The 17939-nt window shown below is 44.1% G+C and overlaps 1 protein-coding gene across 12 annotated transcripts in view; it reads right to left on the reverse strand.

Moving 5' to 3' along the window:
* NFIB (nuclear factor I B) overlaps nucleotides 1–17939 on the reverse strand; it is a 326941-nt gene that overhangs the window by 110604 nt on the left and 198398 nt on the right. The gene's annotated exons all lie outside the window — the stretch shown is intronic.

Below are 17939 nucleotides of genomic sequence, written 5' to 3' on the forward strand. Positions count from 1 at the left end.
GTTGGCCAAAAGAATATTAGATTTACAGTTTTAAAAGGAGGATATAGTATCCTATACAAAGCTATACAAACAGAGATGCATTGCATAGTAATCTGCTACATCATAAAGTTGTTATTGATTGCTAATACTGAGACCAAAGCTTCAAACTGAATGGAATCATAGTCAGGAGTGAACAATATCTATTTGACATGTCAGCTGTAGCCTCACAGGACATCCTTGTATTAATTTATTTTAAAATTTTATAAATCATACCTTCACCCAAAAATGATTTCAGGGTGGTATACAGAATGACGTAAAATCTAAAATGCAATATCAAAACAAAATAAAACATTAAACAGTATAACAAAATTGGGAGGAACAAAACTATTTAACCAGTGGAAAATATAATAATTTCAAATGCCTGGGAAACAAAAAAGTTTAAATTGGTGCCGAAAGGAATACAATATCAGTGCCAGACATATCTTTCTTCAGAGGGCATTCCAAAGTCAGAGAGCTACCACAGAGAAGGCCTTGTATTATACAGCCATGAGAGTGGCTGTATACTACAGACACCATTGGTTTTCACATTCTGTACTGTTAAATTGAAAATACCCCCTCATGCCATTCTGATGCTTCCCATAAGCTCATTTTAAAACAAAACCTTACAAAACTTATAGTTCTGAACTCAGAAAGGCTTGCTTAACAACCCTCTCAATTCTCATGGAAATATACAAAAGTCAGACAGAATCAAGAGTTCAAAGTGTAAAAAGAGAGAGAGAAAAACCAGACAGCTTTGGGGCTTTTTTCTGTCAGAGTTCTCATAATTTGTTGCAATTAATTAAAAATCAGCCACGTTCACAGAATACCTTTAATCCTACTACTGACCTTGCCCCATACTCTGACCTTCATCTTCTGCCGTTTAAAAGTTTAAAAAAATGCCTAGCTGATTTTTAAATAATTTAAGAAATTTAGCATTACAGTCAGTGATAAACCCGGGCATGCTCAGTAAGAACCAACTGTCAGTGTTTTAAAAGCTAGACTCACAGGTGCTCGGCTTGGCTAATCAGGGGGCCACACCCACACCAGGCCTTTATTTCACTTTAAACAGTCATGGCTTCCGCCAAAGAATCCTGGGAAGCATCGTTTGTGAAGGGTGCTGAGTAGCGATGCCAGGTCTCCGGCAAACGGCCGGACACTCTGGCCTTGCCCTTGCTTTTCTCACCTCCGGCCAGAATTGCTCCATGTTTTAATCTCCGGTTTTTGGCCAGAGTCTCCAGTTTTTTAGGGGCCCCTCTGGCTCTCCGGCCAACACCCCTTAATCTCCGGACTCTCAGCTTCACTTTTTTAACAAAATTAAGTTTCTAGGTGGTCTGGTTCCCGAGATATACACCAAAAAGTCAACCGCCCCCCACGCAACTGTTTTTTACAGATCTTTAGAACAATTCCTTGCTCTAGCTACAACTCCCATCAGCCCAATCCAGTGGCCATGCTGGGTGGGGCTGATGGGAGTTGTAGTTTAAAAAAGTAACTTTTCAAAGCTCTGGCTGTAACCCCACCCTTTCAGGATTGTAGCCAATGAAGCCAGGGTTGTGACTTGTTGATCCAGGCATGCCTAGGCTTAATTTCAACGTCAGAAAATGGTGGCTTTAAAATTTTTGCAGTTTACATAAGTAATATGGCTTAACGTTTTTTCCCCTCTTCTGTCCAAGAGTCAGACTCTGGGCTATGAAATATGAAAGTATTTAATCCAATATCTGCTTTTCTGCAAGTAAAGCAATTCTAATCCCATGTACCTGGAGTAAACCCCATTGAACTCCATTAGGACTTAGTTTTGAGTAGACATGGTTAGGATTGTGCTGTAAATTAATGGGACTTTTGAGTAAACATAGCGCAGACCTGTGTTTGTGTTGTAAATCTTTCTCTCCCCCTCCAACCCTATTTTTAAAGAAATTAGGCAGGGTTTATCACAGTTTTTATTATGTAGGAAATTAATACTGATTTTTTTAAAAAAGGAATGAAGTTCATTTATTTATTTTTATTTATTTATTATTTGATTTATTTATTTATTTATTTATTTATTTATTTATTTATTTATTTATTTTGTTTCATTTTTAAACCGCCCATAGCGAGTAGCTCTCTGGGCGGTGAACAAAACAGGATTAAAATACAATATACAATAAAATCAGTGACGAACAACAGCAAATTAAACAAAAACATTAAATAGAACATATTGACATTAAAATTGAACATTATAATAACATTAAAATAACATTAAAATGCCTGGGAGTATAGCCAGGTCTTAACCTGGCGCCTAAAAGAAAGTACCGTAGGTGCCAGGTGTATCTCCTCAGGTAGGCTGTTCCATAGTTCGGGGGCCACCACAGAAAAGGCCCTAGATCTAATAACAATCCTCCGGGCATCCTGGTGAGTTGGTACCCAGAGGAAGGCCTTGGATACTGAACGAAGTGAACGGGTAGGTTCATAGCGGGAGAGGCGTTCCACAAGGTACTGCGGTCCCACACCGTGTAAGGCTTTATAGGTCAAAACCAGCACCTTGAATCTGGCTCGGAAACAAATAGGCAGCCAGTGCAAACGGGCCAGGACAGGTGTTATATGCGCGGACCAGCGGGTCCCTGTCAACAACCTGGCTGCCGCGTTTTGCACTAGCTGAAGTTTCCGAACGGTCTTCAAGGGCAGCCCTACGTAGAGCGCATTACAGTAGTCCAATCTAGAGGTTACCAGAGCGTGAACAACTGAGGCGAAATCGTCACTGTCCAGATAGGGGCGTAGTTGGGCTACTAAACGAAGATGGTAAAACGCATTCTGAGCCACCGAGGCCACTTGAGCCTCAAGCGACAAGGAAGGGTCGAAAAGGACCCCCAGACTACGAACCTGTTCCTTCAAGGGGGAGTGTAACCCCATCCAGGACAGGATAAACATCCACCATCTGAGCGGGGAAGGCATTCACCAACAATGTCTCAGTCTTGTCTGGATTAAGCCTCAGTTTATTAGCTCTCATCCAGTCCATTATCGCGGTCAGACAACGGTTCAGCACATCAACAGCCTCACCTGAAGAAGGTGAAAAGGAGAAGCAGAGCTGCGTGTCATCAGCATACTGATGGCAACGCACTCCAAAACTCCTGATGACCGCACCCAGAGGTTGCATGTAGATGTTGAAAAGCATGGGGGACAAAACCGACCCCTGAGGGACTCCACAATGGAGAGTCCAGGCTGTTGAGTTATGTTCCCCAAGCACTACCTTCTGGTGACGATCCGCGAAGTAGGAGCGGAACCACTGCCAAGCAGTACCCCCAACTCCCATCTCCGCAAGTCTCCCCGGAAGGATACCATGGTCGATGGTATCAAATGCCGCTGAGAGATCAAGGAGAACCAACAGAGTCACACTCCCCCTGTCCCTCTCCCGACAGAGGTCATCATACAGGGCGACCAAGGCTGTTTCAGTGCCAAAACCGGGTCTAAAACCGGATTGAAACGGATCCAGATAATCGGTTTCATCCAAGAGCACCTGGAGCTGGCTGGCCACCACCCGCTCCAAGACCTTGCCCAAAAAGGGGACATTCGCCACCGGTCTATAGTTGTTCAAGTTATCTGGGTCCAGGGAAGGTTTCTTTAAAAGAGGTCTCACTATAGCCTCCTTGAGACTACTAGGGACTACTCCCTCTCTCAAGGAGGCATTAACCACTTCCCTGGCCCAGCCGGTGGTTCCAGCCCTACTCGCTTTCACTAGCCAAGATGGGCAAGGATCCAGAACAGACATGGTTGCCCAAAGTTTATTTATTTATTTTTATTTATTTATTATTTGATTTATTTATTTATTTATTTATTTATTTATTTTGTTTCATTTTTAAACCGCCCATAGCGAGTAGCTCTCTGGGCGGTGAACAAAACAGGATTAAAATACAATATACAATAAAATCAGTGACGAACAACAGCAAATTAAACAAAAACATTAAATAGAACATATTGACATTAAAATTGAACATTATAATAACATTAAAATAACATTAAAATGCCTGGGAGTATAGCCAGGTCTTAACCTGGCGCCTAAAAGAAAGTACCGTAGGCGCCAGGTGTATCTCCTCAGGTAGGCTGTTCCATAGTTCGGGGGCCACCACAGAAAAGGCCCTACATCTAATAACAATCCTCCGGGCATCCTGGTGAGTTGGTACCCGGAGGAGGGCCTTGGATACTGAACGAAGTGAACGGGTAGGTTCATAGCGGGAGAGGCGTTCCACAAGGTACTGCGGTCCCACACCGTGTAAGGCTTTATAGGTCAAAACCAGCACCTTGAATCTGGCTCGGAAACAAATAGGCAGCCAGTGCAAACGGGCCAGGACAGGTGTTATATGCGCGGACCAGCGGGTCCCTGTCAACAACCTGGCTGCCGCGTTTTGCACTAGCTGAAGTTTCCGAACGGTCTTCAAGGGCAGCCCTACATAGAGCGCATTACAGTAGTCCAATCTAGAGGTTACCAGAGCGTGAACAACTGAGGCGAAATCGTCACTGTCCAGATAGGGGCGTAGTTGGGCTACTAAACGAAGATGGTAAAACGCATTCTGAGCCACCGAGGCCACTTGAGCCTCAAGCGACAAGGAAGGGTCAAAAAGGACCCCCAGACTACGAACCTGTTCCTTCAAGGGGAGTGTAACCCCATCTAGAACAGGATAAACATCCACCATCTGGGCAGGTAAAGAGCTCACCAACAATGTCTCAGTCTTGTCTGGATTGAGCTTCAGTTTATTAGCTCTCATCCAGTCCATTATCGCGGTCAGGCAACGGTTCAGTACATCAACAGCCTCACCTGAAGAAGGTGAAAAGGAGAAGCAGAGTTGCGTGTCATCAGCATACTGATGGCAACACACTCCAAAACTCCTGATGACCGCACCCAGAGGCTGCATGTAGATGTTAAAGAGCATGGGGGACAAGACCGACCCCTGGGGGACTCCACAATGGGGGGTCCAGGGTGTCGAGCAATGTTCCCCAAGCACTACCTTCTGGCGATGATCCGTTAAGTAGGAGCAGAGCCACTGCCAAGCAGTGCCCCCAACTCCCAACTCCGCGAGCCTCCCCAGAAGGATACCATGGTCGATGGTATCAAACACCGCTGAGAGATCAAGGAGAATCAACAGAGTCACACTCCCCCTGTCCCTCTCCCGACAAAGGTCATCATACAGGGCAACCAAGGCTGTTTCAGTGCCAAAACCGGGCCTAAAACTGGATTGAAACGGATCCAGATAATCGGTTTCATCCAAGAGCGCCTGGAGCTGGCCGGCGACCACCCACTCCAAGACCTTGCCCAAAAAAGGGACATTCGCCACCGGTCTATAGTTGTTCAAAATATCTGGGTCCAAAGAAGGTTTCTTTAGAAGAGGTCTCACTACTGCCTCCTTGAGACTACCAGGGACTACTCCCTCTCTCAAGGAGGCATTTATCACCTCTTTGGCCCAGCCGGTGGTTACAGCCCTGCTGGCCTTCACCAGCCAAGATGGGCAAGGGTCAAGGGCAGACATGGTCACCCGCACCATTCCAAGCGCCTTATCCACTTCCTCGAGCTGCACCAACTGAAACTCATCCAACAACGAAGGACAAGACCGTGTTCTGGACACTTCAATGGAATCAACTGTCATAACATCAGAGTCTAAGTCCCGACGGATACAAGCAATCTTGTCCTGGAAGTGCTCCGTGAATTCATTGCAGCGGGCTTCCGATGTTTCCACAGTGTCATGAGGGCCAGAATGTAAAAGCCCTCGTACCACCCTAAAAAGCTCTGCTGGGCGGCAAAGGGATGATCTAATGGTGGCAGCAAAATATGACTTTTTTGCCGCCCTAACCACTTTTACATACAACTTAGTGGAAGCACTCACCAAAGAATGACTACATCCGTCAGGAGTTCACCTCCACCTGCACTCTAGCCTCCTTCTCTCTTGCTTCATCGCTCTCAGCTCCGGGGTATACCACGGTGCTGTATGAGCTCTGCACCGAAGGGGGCGCGCGGGACCGATCATGTCAATGGCCCGGGTCATCTCCGCATTCCACAGGTCGACCATGGCCTTGACAGGAGCGCCAGTGCTATCAGCCGGAAAAACTCCCAGAGCGCTCTGGAAAGCAACAGGATCCATAAGCCTCCGGGAGCAGACCAACTTAATAGGTCCCCCACCTCTGCAGAGGGAAAGGGCTGTTGTGAGTCTAAAACTCAGCAAGCGGTGATCTGTCCATGACAATGGAGTAGATGAAAAATACCCCACCTTCAGATCACCATCTCCATGACCAGTGGCGAAGATCAAATCAAGATTATGTCCTGATACATGCGTCGGGCCAGTAGCAACTTGAGACAGCCCCATGGTTGTCATGGAGGCCATGAAGTCCTGAGCCGCCCCGGACAAGACAGCCTCGGCATGAATGTTGACATCCCCCAGTACCACAAGTCTGGGGGATCTCAACAATACCTCTGAGACTATCCCGCCCTTCCTCCCAGTAGGAGCCCAGGACAGCAAACAAAAGCACTAAAAACACTTTAGAAATCATAAAAACAGACTTTAAAATATATTAAAACAAAACATCTTTAAAAACATTTTTAAAAGCTTTAAAAACATTTTTTTAAAGAAAAGGTTTAAAAACATATTAAAAAGCAATTCCAACACAGACACAGACTGGGATAAGGTCTCAACTTAAAAGACTTGTTAAAAGAACAAGTTCCTTATCATTTCAGGGTACAGTTTTCCCTGGTTGAGTAAGCCCCATTGAATACATTGGGACTTGCTTCTGAGTAAACAAACATAGGATTGCACTATAAATATCTTTGCAGGTTGTATAAATAATAAACATATTTGATAGTCATGCTTATATAAATATTTTCATAGAATCATAGAATAGTAGAGTTGGAAGGGGCCTATAAGGCCATCAATGCAGGAATCCAAGTCAAAGCATTCCCCACAGATGGCTGTCCAGCTGCCTCTTGAATGCCTCCAGAGTCGGAGAGCCCACTACCCCTCTAGTAATTGGTTCCATTGTCGTATAGCTCTAACAGTTAGGAAGCTTTTCCTGATGTCCAGTCGAAATCTGGCTTCTTGAAACTTGAGCCCATTATTCTGTGTCCTGCACTCTGGGACAACTGAAAAGAGATCCCGGCCCTCCTCTGTGTGGCAACATTTCAAGTACTTGAACAGTTCTATCATATCTCCCCTCAGTCTTCTCTTCTCCAGGCTAAACATGCCCAGTTCTTTCAGTCTCTCCTCATAGGGCTTTGTTTCCAGTCCCCTGATCATCTTTGTTGCACTCCTCTGAACCTGTTCCAGTTTGTCGGCATCCTTCTTGAAGTGCAGAGACCAGAACTGGATTCAAGATGAGGCCTAACCACTGCTGAACAGAGTGGAACTAATACTTCATGCAATTTGGAAACTATACTTCTATTAATGCAGCCTAATATAGCATTTGTCTTTTTTGCAGCCACATCACACTGTTGGCTCATATTCAGCTTGTGATCAACGACAATTCCAAGATCCTTCTCACATGTCGTACTGCTGAGCCAAGTATCCCCCATCTTATAACTGTGCATTTGGTTTCTTTTTCCTAAGTGTAGAACTTGGCATTTATCCCTGTTGAATTTCATTCTGTTGTTTTCAGCCCAATGCTCCAGCCTATCAAGGTCCCTTTGAATTTTCTTTCTGTCTTCCATGGTACTAGCTATGCCCCCCAATTTTGTATCATCTGCAGATTTGATAAGCATGCTCTGTACCTCCTCATCCAAGTAGTTAATAAAAATGTTGAAGAGCACTGGGCCCAGGACCGAGCCCTGTGGTACCCCACTCGTTACTTCCGCCCAGTTTTGTCATGCTGTGTCCGTATAAGTATCCGATTTCATACTATGGTTATACAATACTTCCTTTACATTTTAAGTATGCCTTGAGGTAGTCATGGTTCTCCATTGTTTTAATCCTGAGGGGCAGATAGGCGGAGAGATGGTGAGTAGCCCATGGTCACCCACTACAGTTTATAGCTCATTTCCATTTTGAAAAATTAATTAAAACAGTTTACATGCAGGCAAAATTTAAACCGCATGACTTCCCCTAAGGAATTCTGGGAAGTGTCATTTCCCCCTCACATTTATAGTTCTCACCACTCTTAACAAACTGCAGTTCCCATGATTCTGTGGTGGGATTCATGTGCTCCAAATGGGTGTTGAATGTGCTTGAAATGAATGGTGTGGATCTGCCCTAGGTATGATGTGCATTCAAGAGTGAATTGAAAAGAACAATTTTAAAAGATACTTCTTACTCTTACTCATTTCTCAGACCTCTTTCTGAAGTAAAGGGTCAAATCTGTAAAAAAAGTTTGGAGCAGCCACGTTAAAAGATAAGGACAGGGTATTCCAGGCAGGGGGTTGCCAACCCTGCTTGGAGATGGATGTCTTTGCAGAAGAATCCTAGTCAAGGTTTACCAACAGCACAATACAAACTATATCTACTTAGAAGTCAGTCCTGTTGAGTTCTATGGGGCTTAATTCCTTAGTAAGTGTGTTTAGAATTGCAGCCTTCAGGAGCATCCATCTTTACTCCCCAAAGCTCCCATCTAACATCTCCACAACACTAGGCTCCTTTGTCCCTGCAGTGGCCTTCTGGTGACTGCCCTGACCTGAAGGCACTTAACCCTTCTTGCTGAAAGCAAGTAGGCTAGATTAAATGTTCCCTACCCAGGCTCCATCTTTTAGCTATGATTTCTTAATTTCCAATCAGATATTTTTTAAATTGTATGCTCCAAGCAACTGTGATTGATGCTTAATGTATCATGCTTAATGACATCACTGGGGCCTGCCCCGTGACATCACTTGGGCACGCCCTGTGACATCACTAGGGCACACCCCTCAAATATCAGGTTTTGGGATGCTTATGACCTGGCAACCCTAGTGCTGAGAGGAGACTCCTATTCTCCTGACAGAGCTCCAGTGGCCAGAGTGGTTTAAAAAGCAGAGAAATTCACTAATAGGCAGCTGTTCTGAATGCACCGGGGGAGCAGGAGGCCTGTATTTGTAAAAATGCAAACACAATCTGGGTTGGTCTTACGCAGTCCAATCCACTTCCTGTGTAGCTCGGGAGAATTGGGTAACGTGTCTCTGAGCATATGGTGAGAGTTGGCAACACCTGCAATCAGCCCAAAGAACAGAAAAAAGACATTTGCTGTGCTGATCTTGTTTTAGCAGGGAGGAATCAACATTATTAAAAGTTGATAGAGTTCAGATAGTTGCTTTAAATATGTTTGATTTACTTGGCTATTTTAGTGAAGTTTCCTATAGTAAATCATTTTCTTTTGCTTGTTTCTCTGAATATGTGAAGTATAGCAACACTCTGTAACACTAAAAAAACTCCAAAAACAATTGTGGAATAATGGCACTGACTATTCTGCAGAATAGTTTCCAATGGACATGAGGAGCGTCTCAGTTCTCACAAGATAAAACAGCGGGAGGTGAAATATATTCTAGCAAAATTCTAGATGTGCTCTATGTTTTTAATTGACCATGCCCATCTTTTCTTATGTGGAGTGATTTAAGCATAGCAGGTTGAAAACATGCCTCTTGGGCACGCCAAGTTAGTTTTTTCCAACAGCTAGAGTCATTGCTTAAGTAGCAACATATTGTAATCAGTCTGATTTTACATCAAACTGCAGTTTCAGATTCAACTGTTAATGTACCCAAAATAGAAATAGACCATACCCTCCAGTTTGAAACACAACAGGCTGTCTTCACCATCATATTTTAATTATTTATTTATTATTCTATTTATACCCCGCCCCTCCTCCCAGCAGGAGCCGAGGGCAGCAAACAGAAACACTAAAAACACTTTAAAACATCATAAAAAGACCTTAAAAACATTAAAACAAACCAAAGTTAAAAACATTTTTTAAAACCTTTAAAAACATCATTAACAAAAAGAAAAGGGTTAAAGATATTAAAAGACATATTAAAGGCAATTCTAACACAGACGCAGACTGGGAGAGGTCTCAACTTAAAAGGCTTGTTGGAAGAGGAAAGTATTCAAAAGGCGCCGAAAAGATAGCAGAGATGGCACCTGCCTAATATTTAAGGGGAGGGAATTCCACAGGGTAGGTGCCACCACACTAAAGGTCCATTTCCTATATTGTACAGAACAAACCTCCTGATAAGATGGTATCTGCAGGAGGCCCTCACCTGCAGAGCGCAGTGATCAGCTGGGTATATAAGGGGTAAGACCAGTGGTGTGCTGGAGCCGGCTCGTACCAGCTTGCAAGAGCCGATTGTTAAACTTTGGGGAATTTTGCGAGCCGGTTGTTAAGAGGATGGATCCTGCCTGTTAGTAAGCTCAGAGACAGAGAGAGAGAGACAGAGATTTGGCGGTCTCTCGGTTCCGCCCCCTCAGCCACAGGACGGTGTGACAGACCTGCTGCAAGGGAAGCTCAGAGGCGGCGTCAACAGCCGTTCCCTGTTGCTGTCATTAGCGGCGCGTTGCATCCGGGACTCTCCCGTCTTCCCCCGCCCCTATCTCCCCTCTCCTCCCCCAGCCATAGTCCCCTGCCTGTCGCCTTGGAAGCAGGAGGAGCTGGGGGGGCGGCTGCCATTGCCAGAGGGGGCTCCAACGAGGCGGCTCTGAAACGGTGGACGCAGAAAAGATGACCATCCACGGGCAGAACTTCCCCAGCCAAGTGCGGGAGTACACAGTGAGTAGCCACCTGCAACGACGGGCCCTTTCAGGACTGGCACCGCCTCTTTTTCTTACTCTCTCTCATCCTTGCAAGCGGCGCCAAGTGTGGTTGTTTTACACCAGCAGTTCCTTGTCATAAGTTCGCCTCAGTGCTCCCCCTCCCACAAAATTAAGAAAACTGGTTCACTTTTTTTGCTTATTTTGTGTACCTGCTCTTTGCAGTCACAGCTGAGGCTGCAATCCAATACATACTTACCTGAGAGTAAGTCCCATTGAACCCAATGGAGCTTACTTCTGAGTAGATGTTTATTGGATTGTAGCCTTAGTGACAAAACCCAATCTTTTAAGCACTGTGTTGTTGTGAAGGCAAAAAAATAAAGGTAATAAAATCATTAACCAGGTTGCACTTCTCCAGTGTTAGTGACTGGAAGTGTGTGGTCAGAGTCTCCATTTCCAAGGAGGACTGACCTAAGATGTTTCTGTACCTGAGCCAGAGAATCTAATTCTCTTTCTCCTGCTTCAAGGCAGATGAGATTTAACAATAAATACCAGTTTACTACCTTTGTAATAGTATCACTCTTCCTAATAGTTGGACCAGATTGTCTCTAGAGGGGGATTCTGCATTCTGCTTAGCCCAAGTATATGGTATAAGATATATGATTTTATGGTCTAAAGCTTTATAAATGCTGAGTTAATATTTATTAGTTGCTGATCATCACACTGGGATCCTTTTGAGAAGGGAAGTTTGGAAATAACATGAAAAAATGAACAAACATATCTGACTCTACTGGGCAAAGGTAATGTAGGTCAAATGTATTCATAGGACACTTTTGCAGTGACCTTGCATTTCAGCAAATAAAATACTGGTTGGCTGACATTTGGCTTACTAAGATCTTTTTCGCTTGGAAAATCTTACCCTTGGCTGTACAGGGGAGGGGAACAGCACTTGCTGGCATGCTGGATCCTAGAAGTTGCTGAGTTTATAATGTCACCACTTGATTATGCTGGCTTCTTTTGCCATAGCTAGGTTATAGGCTTATAAATTGTTGCTGTTATGTTATGTGCCTCCAAGTCGACTACGACTTATGGTGACCCTATGAATCAGCGACCTCCAAGAGCATCTGTCATGAACCACCCTGTTCAGATCTTGTAAGTTCAGGTCTGTGGCTTCCTTTATGGAATCAATCCATCTCTTGTGGGGCCTTCCTCTTTTTCTACTTCCTTCTGTTTTTCCAAGCATTATCATCTTTTCTAATGAATCATGTCTTCTCATTATGTGTCCAAAGTATGATAACCTCAGTTTCATCATTTTAGCTTTGTGAGGGGATTAGGAATTTCCTAACAACTCTCAGCACCCTTCACAAACTACAGTTCCCAGCATACTTTGGGGGAAGTCATGTTTAAAGTGGAACAATGGTGGAATGAATGTACAGTGTGAATGCAGCCCTGGACTAGTTCTCAGTACTTGACATGTGTTTGTTTGGACTGTGCTGTACCTGCAACTCTGCCCACATTGGTGTTGCAGCCATTTGTGTTCTGTCACAACCCCATGACAGCCATTTTATGACTGGCGTCCATAACTCTTTCTCCAAAATTCCAAATGTGCCCACTGGCTCAAAAAAGTCTATGGGTACCACCATGAACAGCTTGGGGGAGGCATGCATGGAGATGAAGCGGGAGTACGACCAGTGCTTCAACCGCTGGTTTGCCGAGAAGTTCTTGAAGGGAGAGGGTGACAGCAGTGGAGGCGACCCCTGCACCCAGCTCTTCAAGCGCTACCAACTCTGCACCCAGAAAGCTATTAAGGAGAAAGACATACCCATTGAAGGGCTGGAATTCATGGGCCGCAGCAGAGGAAAATCTTCCTGACCGTGATGACAACAGAAAAATTATTTTGAACATTAAAAAAAAAGCCAAATTCTAAATCTTGTTGCTGTTGAACAAGGGCTCTGCCATCTGTGCAGATGGTGCAATTCAAGGACTGTTCTCCACAGCAGCATCTGCCTCATGGAGCCGGAGCCAGGAGCCAGTTTCATATCTACTGACAACTGGGTGTGGCTTTTTTATCATCTGTGTATGTGTGTGGTGGGACTCTCAGTTTTACAGCTGAATGTATTTCTAACAAAGGAAGTAGGGAGAAGTGTATTCCTGGTTTATGATCAGCTGATTCTTTTTATTTAGCTAATCTTAACTGTAAATGTTAACCTCCCAGAGAGCTTCGGCTATGGGGCGGTATAGAAATACAATAAATAAATAAATAAAATATGCTCCTTTTTTCCGGAGAGCCTGTTGTTAAACATTTACCAGCACACCACTGGGTAAGACGGTCTTTCAGGTATTCTGATCCCAAGCTGTATAGGGCTTTGTACACCAAAACTAGAACCTTGAACTTGGCCCAGTAGCAAATGGGCAGCCAGTGCAGTTCTTTCAGCAGCGGGTTGACATGTTGACGATACCCTGCCCCTGTGAGCAGTCTCGCCGCCGCATTTCCACTAGCTGTAGCTTCCGGACCAACCTCAAGGGCAGCCCCATATACAGCGCATTACAGTAATAGAGACTAGAGGTTACCAGTGCGTGGACAACAGTGGTCAGGCTATCCTGATCCAGAAATGGCTGCAGCTGTCTTATCAGCCGAAGCTGGTGAAAGGCACTCCTATAGGGTTGCCATATTGCCCGGTTAGCCAGGTTTTACCCGGATTCTATGCATGCCGCCCGGCGCCCGGCTAGCCCTTTAGGTGGCCCGGATTCTCAGCTTTAATTTAAAAAAAAATTAAGTTTCTAGGTGGTCCGGTTCTCGAGATATACATAAAAATGTCAGCCACCACCGACTGTTAAATCTTTCTTTAAACAGTACTGTATAGCACTTCGTAGCTTTAACCCCGCCCGTTCAGGATTGCAGCCAATCAGGGATTGTGTTTCAGTTTCATTGACCTTAGGCAGTGTCTAGAAAACAAAATGGTGGTTTCACCCCCTGTTTATCTGAAAATCTCATAAATTGGGTAAGTATATACATTTCAGTTTTTTTTCCTCTTGTGTGCAGGAGTCAGATCTTGGGCAGTGTTTTGAAAACCTTCCCAATGCTTGCTTTTTGTAAGAGCAATGCTAATCCCATATGCCCAGAGTAAATCCCATTGAATTCAATAGGACTTACTTTTGAGTAGACATGGTTATGAATGTGCTCAAAATCAATGGGACTTTGGAGTGAATGTAAAAAAGAATTGTGTTTGTGTTCTAACTCTTTCTGCTCCCTTCTCCAGTCCTATTTTAAAGCAAGTAGGCAGGGCTTACTTAGGTATTACAGTTTTTATTCTGTAGGAAAGTAATACTGATTTTTTTAAAACTAATACTGATTTTTCTGCAATGACCAACTGGTTTGACAATAAACTATTATATGGGCTGTATGTATTTGTACATCTGCAGTGTCTGCGTGTGCGTGTGCGTGTATGGAATATTTCCGACACCCCTGTGAGGTAGGGTTGGAAACCAAGGCAGCTCACAACAAGAAATAAAGCCATTTAAAATCCAATAACCATAAAAACAAGTATAAACAGTTGCAAAACAGCGTAAAGTGGCATGATTCGGAATTTTGGGTTTTGTGAATGAAGTTGCTTATCACTTGAGGTTGCATTTCTGTCCCTGTTTGAGTAAGCCCCACTGGATATGCTGGGACTTGCTTCTGAATAAATAAACCTAGGATTGCACTATAAATATCTTTACAGTTTGTGTAAATAATAAATATATTTGATAGTCATGCTTTTATATAAATATTTCTTCATTTATCATATTTTTGGTTGTGAGATGCTTAGTTTTCTGCCTTACTCATAGGAATCTTGTTGTGGTTGGTATGGTATTACACTTAGGAAAGTATTACTGCCTTTTGTGTTGTTTTTTTCCTATTTGCATTTCACTTATCTTTAACCTCACTCCGTTACAGCCATAGAAGCAACAGCAGCATATGCAAGATAATTAACTCCCATTAGTGATAAGAACAAGAATTTATAATTATTATTTCAATTAAAACAAGAGACTTATCAATACTTTGAAGAGGACCAGATATTTATTTTCTTTCTGAGCCCAGGACTGGGTCTTTCATGATGCCCGGTGGGGGGGGGGAGCAGGAGAGTAGTCCATAAGACAGACATCCTGACCAGAGCTTGGAAAAGTTACTTTTTTGAACTACAACTCCCATCAGCCCAATCCAGTGGCCATGCTGGCTGGGGCTGATGGGAGTTATAGTTCAAAAAAGTAACTTTTCCAAACTCTGATCCTGGCATTGGTAATCTAATTAGCAAGGTATGTGTGGGGTTGTTGCACACTTCCAGGCCCAGTTTCATTTTGAGTATGGAGGTGGAACCTGTGTAGATGTGGTTGATCAAAGGGAGAAGAAATTTTGAGTTAAGCAAAGCTCTGCTTTTATAAAACCTAAGAAACATACAGATACTTTGAATGTCTGAGTGCTTGCACCAGTGGAATACTGGAGGAACTTGTAAAGCTTGCTGCAACAGTATTTACAACTGAGCATGCGGCGTGAAAGACTCCTTTTCCTAACATTTTGGCTTCTTGTTTTTCTCCACCCACCACATCTTTGAAATATATCGTATATTTCACAACCGTACTGTTGCCCTGACTTACTTTATGTTTGTTGCTATTTTGTGTTTTTATTATGTTTTTATATTGATTGTGTATTTTTATTGTTTTTATTATATTTGTAAGCTGTGCTGCGCTCTGTTTTTAACAGCAAAAGGGCAGGATATAAATTCTCTTAATCAATCAATAAATACTCCATAGTGTTGGAAACTAGAGTCTAGGCATTTAAGGCTAAAAATGTTGCTTTTAAAAAAAAGATTTCTCACATCTTTCCCCAGCTTTTGGTGGTAATTCCTAGGCACAAAAACAAAACAACTGGACAATCCAAATATTAATATGCAAATATTTGCATAATATGCAAATAATATGCAAATAATTTGCATAATATGCAAATACTTTACATAATATGCAAATTAACCTGCCCGGATTTGTGGAACTGGAATATGGCAACCCTACACTCCTAGCCACAGAGGTCACCTGGGCCTCTAGCGACAAAGATGGATCCAGGAGCACCCCCAGACTACGGACCTGCTCTTTCAAAGGGAGTACAACCCCATCCAAAGCAGGCAACTAACCAATTATCCAAACTCAGGAACCACCAGCCCACAGTGCCTCTGTCTTGCTAGGATTCAGACTTAGTTTATTGGCCCTCATCCAGCCCACTACAGAGTTCAAGCACCAGTCCATAGCTTGCATGGCCTCTCCCAATTCAGATGTTATGGAGAAACAGAACTGGGTATTGTCAGCATACTGCTGACACCTCGCCCCAAAGCTCCTGATGACTGCTCCCAAGGGCTTCATAGAGATGTTAAACAGAATGGGGGACAAGATGGTACCCTGCGGCACCCCACAGCACAACTGCCAGAGGGCTAAAAGACAGTCACCCAATGCTATTCTCCAACAGCGACCTTGGAGATAGGATCGGAACCATTGTAAAACAGTTCCTCTAATACCCAGTTCACCAAATTGGCCCAGAAGGATACCATGGTCAATGGTATCAAAAGCTGCCCAGAGATCAAGTAAGAATAACAGGGTCACATTCCCCCTGTCCTTCTCCCAATAAAGGTCATCCATCAGGGCACCAAGGCCGATTCAGTCCCGTAACCAGGCCTGAACCAGAGTGGGATGGATCAAGATAATCTGTTTCATCCAAGAGTACTTGCAATTGCTGCGCCCCAACCCTCTCAATCACCTTCGCTAAAAAGGGGGTATTTCCAACCAGTCGGTAGTTGTCATAAACCAATGGGTCCAGGGTGAGCTTTTTCAGGAGTGGTCAGATAACCACCTCCTTCAAGGCGCCCGGAACCACTCTCTCCCACAATGATGCATTGACCACACTCTGGATCCACTCGGTCAAACCCCCTCAGCAAGCTTTAATAAGCCAAGAAGGGCAAGGGTCGAGAGGACATGATGCTAGCCACATCATTGCAAGCACCTTGTCCACACTATCAGGGCACATCAACTGAAACCGTTCCCAAGAAGTTGCAGCAGAATTAGCACTGGACACTTCGTTGGGGAATACAGTAGATGTGGAGGGGGTATCAAGACTGCTACAGAGGCGAGCAACTTTACCCTCAAAGTGCCTAGCAAACAATTCACAGTGGGCCTCCGAAGGGTCTAAAACCCCATTTCCTGGAGTTGATGTCAACAGACTCCTGACAATACAGAAAAGCTCCACCGGATGGCTACTTTGATACCATCGATCACGGTATCCTTCTGAGCCGTCTTGCTGGGATGGGTCTTAGAGGCACTGTTTTACAGTGGCTCCATTCCTACCTCATGGACAGGACCCAGAAGGTGGTGCTAGGAGACTACTGCTCAACCCCCTGGCCGTTGGCCTACGGTGTACCTCAGGGTTCCATTTTGTCTCACATGCTCTTTAACATTTATATGAAACCACTGGGAGAAATCATCCAGAGATTTGGAGTGCAATGTCATCAATACACTGATGACACTCAACTCTATCTCTCCCTTCCATCTGATGGCAAGATGGGACTGCTCGAACTGAACAGGTGCCTGGAGGCTGGAGGCTTCTCCCAGGCATTTTAGCATTTTAGCATTCTAGTATTTTAGCATTTTAACATTTCAGTATTTTAGTTTAGTATAGGTCTTTTGGAAATTCACTGAACTATGTTTAAATTGCTTAATGTGTGGTTTTAATTGTATGTTGATATTTTGATGTTGTGAACCGCCCAGAGAGCTTCGGCTATGGGGCGGTATAAAAATTTAATAAATAGAATAAATATAAAATAAGGGCTGGATGTGGGCAAACAAACTGAAACTTAATCAAGACAAGACGGAAGTGTTGCTGGCCAAGGGAAAAACTGCCCCAGGGATAGGGTTGCAACCTGTTCTGGATGGGGTTGCACTCCCCTTGAAAGAGCAGGTCCACAGTCTGGAGTTCTTCTGGATCCTGCCCTGCTGCTGGAGTATCAGGTGGCTGCGGTAGCCAGGGGTGCTTTCGGCCATCTCAAAATGGTCTACCAGCTGCGTCCGTTCCTGGAAGCATCTGACTTGGCCACAGTGACACATGCATTGGTGACATCGAGGCTTGATTACTGTAATGCACTCTATGTGGGGCTGCCTTTGAAAACAATTCGGAAACTACAGTTGGTCCAAAATGCAGCAGTCAGAATGCTAACTGGAGCACGGCGCAGGGAGCATATCACCCCTGTGTTTTAT

The sequence above is a fragment of the Rhineura floridana genome, chromosome 1 (genome assembly GCF_030035675.1).
Source record: "Rhineura floridana isolate rRhiFlo1 chromosome 1, rRhiFlo1.hap2, whole genome shotgun sequence".
NCBI classification, from domain to species: domain Eukaryota; kingdom Metazoa; phylum Chordata; class Lepidosauria; order Squamata; family Rhineuridae; genus Rhineura; species Rhineura floridana.